Source organism: Triticum dicoccoides, chromosome 7B, assembly GCF_002162155.2.
Source record: "Triticum dicoccoides isolate Atlit2015 ecotype Zavitan chromosome 7B, WEW_v2.0, whole genome shotgun sequence".
Taxonomy (NCBI): domain Eukaryota; kingdom Viridiplantae; phylum Streptophyta; class Magnoliopsida; order Poales; family Poaceae; genus Triticum; species Triticum dicoccoides.
The window spans coordinates 438141663-438147616 of record NC_041393.1 but is presented as its reverse complement, the minus strand read 5'-3'; positions in this window follow the sequence as shown (position 1 = coordinate 438147616).

Below are 5954 nucleotides of genomic sequence, written 5' to 3'. Positions count from 1 at the left end.
TGTTGTTTGATAGCTCTAAACATTGCAACCTGATGTTATTTTCTGCAAAGCCTGAATTGTTATTACTTGCAATCTTACCATGTGTGTTTGAGCATGTTCTAGTGATTTCTGGAGATAGCTCAGTGTTCATGTTTTGTTATGCTTTACCTGTACATCATGCCCATGCCTTTTGTTATTATGTTGAGGTCCTGTAGCATGTTGTTTTGATGCTTGCAATATGCCTAGTTGCTGTTTTTGGCAGATTATTGTTATGACTTGTATAGTGTGTGTGTGTGTTGAACCGTTGCTCCGTTTTGAGTGTGCTCTATATGAAACTTGCTTAGGATTGCATGTAGCTTCATATTATCATGTTGCATCCTTGTTTTGAGGTGTTTGCTTGATGTTTGTATGCATTTTGCATCAATGCCATGTTTAACTTGTTTTGCTCATATCTTCTAGGCCGTAGCTCCGAACTAAATGAACTGTATATGTAACTTGACTAGAATCTCGTGTAGATCATCTTGGTGCATCTTAACTTGCTGTTTAACAACTTGAACATAAGGTTTATTCAGATCTGGACCAATTTCGAAATATGCATATGAGGACTTACCGGAATTGTTATATGTTGTTCCCGGCCTCATTTAAACTTGCCTTGATGTGTTGCTCTTGTTTGCATCATCTCTTGCCATGAGTAGCCTCATCTAGATTTGTCATGAATCATGCTTGTTGTGCATCATGCCTTGTTCATGTGCGGTGTGTTTACTATGTTGTGTGCTTCTTTTTGATAGTTCCTGTTTCGTTGCGATCGTGAGGATTCGTTCGTCTACGCTTGGTTCGGCTTCATCCGTTCGTCTTCTTCATGGACTCGTTCTTCTTCCTTGCGGGATTTCAGTCAAGATGAACGTTACCCTGGATCTCACTACTATGCTAGTTGCTTCGTTCTATCGCTATGCTGCGTTACCTATCTTTTGCTCATCAAGCCTCCCATATTGCCATGAACCTCTAACCTTTGACACCTTTCCTATGCAAACCGTTGTTTGGCTATGTTACCGCTTTTGCTCAGCCCCTCTTATAGGGTTGCTAGTTGCAGGTGAAGTTGAAGATTGCTCCATGGTGGACAGGATTTTGGTTGGGATATCACAATATCTCTTATATTATTAATGCATCTATATACTTGGTAAAGGGTGGAAGACTCGGCCTTTTGCCTAGTGTTTTGTTCCACTCTTGCCGCCCTAGTTTCCGTCATACCGGTGTTATGTTCCCGGATTTTACGTTCCTTACGCGGTCGGGTGATTTATGGGACCCTCTTGACAGTTCGCTTTGAATAAAACTCCTCCAGCAAGGCCCAACCTTGGTTTTACCATTTGCCTCACCACCACCTATCCTTTTCCCTTGGGTCGGCCAACCCGAGGGTCATATTTATTTTACCCCCCCCCCCCGGGCCAGTGCTTGTCTAAGTGTTGGTCCGAACCGAGCGATGTCCGGCGCCCCCTGGGCAACCAGGGTCTATGCCAACCCGACATCTGGCTCATCTGGTGTGCCCTGAGAACGAGATATGTGCAGCTCCTATCGGGATTTGTCGGCACAGCGGGAGGCTTTGTTGGTCTTGTTTTACCATTGTCAAAATGTCTTGTAAACCGGCATTTCGAGTCTAATCGGGTCTTCCTGGGAGAAGGTATATCCTTCGTTGATCGCGAGAGCTTATCATGGGCTAAGTTGGGACACCCCTGTAGGGTATAATTTTCTGAAAGCCGTGCCTGCGGTTATAGGCAGATGGGAATTTGTTAATGTCCGGTTGTAGATAACTTGACACCAGATCCGAATTAAAACGCATCAACCGCGTGTGTAGCCGTGATGGTCTCTTTTCGGCAGAGTCCGGAAAGTGAACACGGTTTCTGTGTTATGATTGACGTAAGTAGGAGTTCAGGATCACTTCTTGATCATTGCTAGCTTCACGACCGTTCCGCTTGCTCTCTTCTCGCTCTTATTTGCATATGTTAGCCACCATATATGCTTAGTCGCTGCTGCAACCTCACCACTTTACCCCTTCCTTTCCCATTAAGCTTTGCTAGTCTTGATACCCATGGTAATGGGATTGCTGAGTCCTCGTGGCTCACAGATTACTACAACAACAGTTGCAGGTACAGGTTGTGCGATGATCATGACGCGAGAGTGATGTTTGCTTGTCTTGGAGTTCTTCTTCTGCTTCTTCTTCGATCAGGGGATAGGTTCTGGGTCGGCAGCCTGGGCTAGCAGGGTGGATGTCGTTTGAGTTTCTGTTTGTGTTTCATCCGTAGTCGGATGATGATCTGATGTATTGTGATGTTGTATTAGTGTGGCATTGTATGCCTCTTGTATGTACCCCCATTTATTATGTAATGTTGATGTAATGATATCCACCTTGCAAAAGTGTTTCAATATGCAGGTCTATCCTTGGTGGGACCTTCGAGTTCCTTTTGGATAGGATCGCATATTGGGCGTGACAGTTATCAATCCAGTAGGAGAACCACACAACACCTTGTTAGTAGTACGTACACACAAAATAACAAATACTTGCACCCAACGCGAACAAGGGGTTGTCAATCCCTCGAGGGTTAATTGCAAGGATCAAATCTCGTAGTGATGATAGATAGCACAAAAATACAAAATAAAACAAAGTAAAGAAAATTTCAGCAAAGGTATTTTGATAAAAATAGACCTGGGGCCCATAGTTTTCACTAGAGGCTTCACTATTGAAAATACCATACATTGGGTAAACAAATTACTGTTGGGAAATTAATAGAAAAGCAAATAATCATGACAATATCCAAGGCAATGATCATGTATATAGGCATAACACCTGAGACAAGTAGATCGACTCCTGCCTGCATCTACTACTATTACTTCTCACATCGACCGCTATCCAGCATGCATCTAGAGAATTAAGTTCATAAAGAACGGAGTAACGCCTTAAGCAAGATGACATGGCGTAGACAAAGTAAAATCATGCATGAATAAACCCCATCTTTTTATCCTTAATGGCAACAATACAAATATGTGTCTTGTCCCCATCTGTTACTGGGATATAGATCACCGCAAGATTGAACCCATCACAAAGCACCTCTCCCATTGCAAGAAAAATCAATCCAGTTGGCCAAACCAACTCAATAGATCGGAGAGAAATATAAAGCTATAATAATCATGCATAAAAGAGTTCAGAGAAGACCCAAATAATATTCATGCATAATATGATCATAAACTCACAATTCATCGGATCCCAACAAACACATCGCAAAAAGTGATTACATCGAATAGATCTCCAAGAATAGCAAGGAGAACATTGTATTGAAGATCAAAGAGAGAGAAGAAGCCATCTAGCTACTAGCTATGGACCCATAGATCTATGGTAAACTACTGACACATCATCGGAAGGGCGGAAAGGTTGATTTAGAGTCCCTCCATGGTTGATTCCCCCACCGATAGAGTACCGGAGAAGGCCTCCAGATGGGATCTCTCGAGAACAGAAACTTGTGGCGGCAGAAAAAGTATTTTGGGTGGCTCTCTGATGCTGGGAGAATATTTGAGAATTTACAGAGGTGGAATTAGGTCAAGAGGTGCCACGAGGGCCCACAAGCCTGCCCACCCCCGGGGCGTGCCTGTCGAGCTTGTCGCTCCCTCATGGCTCGTCAGGTCTTCTCCCAAACCTTTTAGGGTCTCTTCTGGTCCAGAAAAATTAATCCAAAGATTTTTTTTCCCATTTGGACTTTGTTTGATATTAATTTCCTGAAAAGCCAAAAACAATCAAGAAAATAGCAACTAGCACTAGGCACTAGGTTAATAGGTTAGTTCCAAAAAATGATATATAATTGCATAATAAACATCCAAGATTGATACTATAATAACATGGAACAATAAAAAATTATAGATACATTGGAGATGTATTGACAACCCACAAGTATAGGGGATCGCAACAGTTTTCGAGGGTAGAGTGTTCAACCCAAATTTATAGATTTGACACAAGGGGGACCAAAGAATAATTGAAGGTATTAGCAGCTGAGTTGTCAATTCAACCACACCTGGAGATTAATTATTTGCAGCAAAGTGATTAGTAGCACAGTAGTATGATAGTTTTGATGATAGCAGCAGTGGTAACAATTACAGTAACAGTGATAGCAGTGATATTGTAGCAGTAACGATAGCAGTAGTAACTTAGCAAGAACAATATATGATAAATTCTTAGGCATTGGATCGGTGACTCGTTGGATGATATTCATCATGAGACAGTTATAACCTAGGGCGATACGACACTAGCTCCAGTTCATAAATGTAATGTAGTCATGTATTCCGTAAATAGTCATACGTGCTTATGGCAAGAACTTGCATGACATCTTTTGGCCTACCCTCCCGTGGAGGCGGGGTCCTATTGGAAACTAAGGGATATTAAGGTCTCCTTTTAATAGAGAACTGGAACAAAGCATTAACACACGATGAATACATGAATTCCTCAAAATACGATCATCACCAGGAGTGGTCCCGACTATTGTCACTCCGGGGTTGCCGGATCATAACATGTAATAGGTGACTATAACTTGCAAGATCGGATCTAGAACATGGATATAATGGTGATAACATAAACGGTTCAGATCTGAAATCATGGCGCGTGGGCCCAAAGTGACAAGCATTAAGCATAGCAATGTCATAGCAACATCAATATCAGAACATAGTGGATACTAGGGATCAAGCCCTAACAAAACTAACTCGATTACATGATGAATCTCATCCAACTCCTCACTGACCAGCGAGCCTACGAAGGAATTACTCACTCCCGGTGGGGAGCATCATGGAATTGGCGATGGAGAGGTGTTGGTGATGACGAAGATCGAAGATCCCCCTCTTCGGAGCCCCAAACGGACTCCATATCTGGCCTCCCGATGAAGAACAGGGGACGGCAATGAAGGAAATATGCCCTCGAGGCAATAATAAATTTATTATTTATTTACTTATTTCATGATAAATGTTTATTATTCATGCTAGAATTGTATTAACCAGAAACTTAGTACATCTGTGAATACATAGACAAAACATATTGTCCCTAATATGCCTCTACTTGACTAGCTCGTTAATCAAAGATGGTTATGTTTCCTAACCATAGACATGTGTTGTCATTTGATGAATAGGATCACATCATTAGGAGAATGATGTGATGGAAATGACCCATCCGTTAGCTTAGCATTGTAATCGTTACAGTTTCATTGCTACTGCTTCCTTCATGACTTATACAAGTTCCTCAGACTATGAGATTATGCAACTCTCGAATACCGGAGGAACACTTTGTGTGCTACCAAACGTCACAACGTAAAAGGGTGATTATAAAGGTGCTCTACATGTGTCTCCGAAGGTGTTTGTTGGATCGCAATAGATCAAGATTAGGATTTGTCACTCCGTGTTTCAGAGAGGTATCTCTGGGCCCTCTCGGTAATACTCATCACTATAAGTCTTGAAAGCATTGTGACTAATGATTTAGTTGCGGGATGAAGTATTACAGAACGAGTAAAGAGAACTTCCGGTAACAAGATTGAACTAGGTATGATGATACCGATGATTGAATATCGGGCAAGTAACATACCGATGACAAAGGGAACAACGTATGTTGTTATGCGGTTTGGTCGATAAAGATCTTCGTAGAATATGTAGAAACCAATATGAGCATCCAGGTTTTGCTATTGGTTATTGACCCGAGACGTGTCTCGATCATGTCTACATAGTTCTCGAACCCGTAGGGTCTGCATGCTTAACGTTCGATGACGATTGGTATTATGAGTTTATGTGATATGATGTATCGAAGATTGTTCGAAGTTCCGGATGTGATTATGGATATGATGAGGAGTCTCGAAATGGTCGATACATAAAGATTGATATATTGGACGACTATATTCAGACACCGGAAGTGTTCCGGAGAAGTTTCGGATAAAACCGGAGTGCCGGAGGGTTACCGG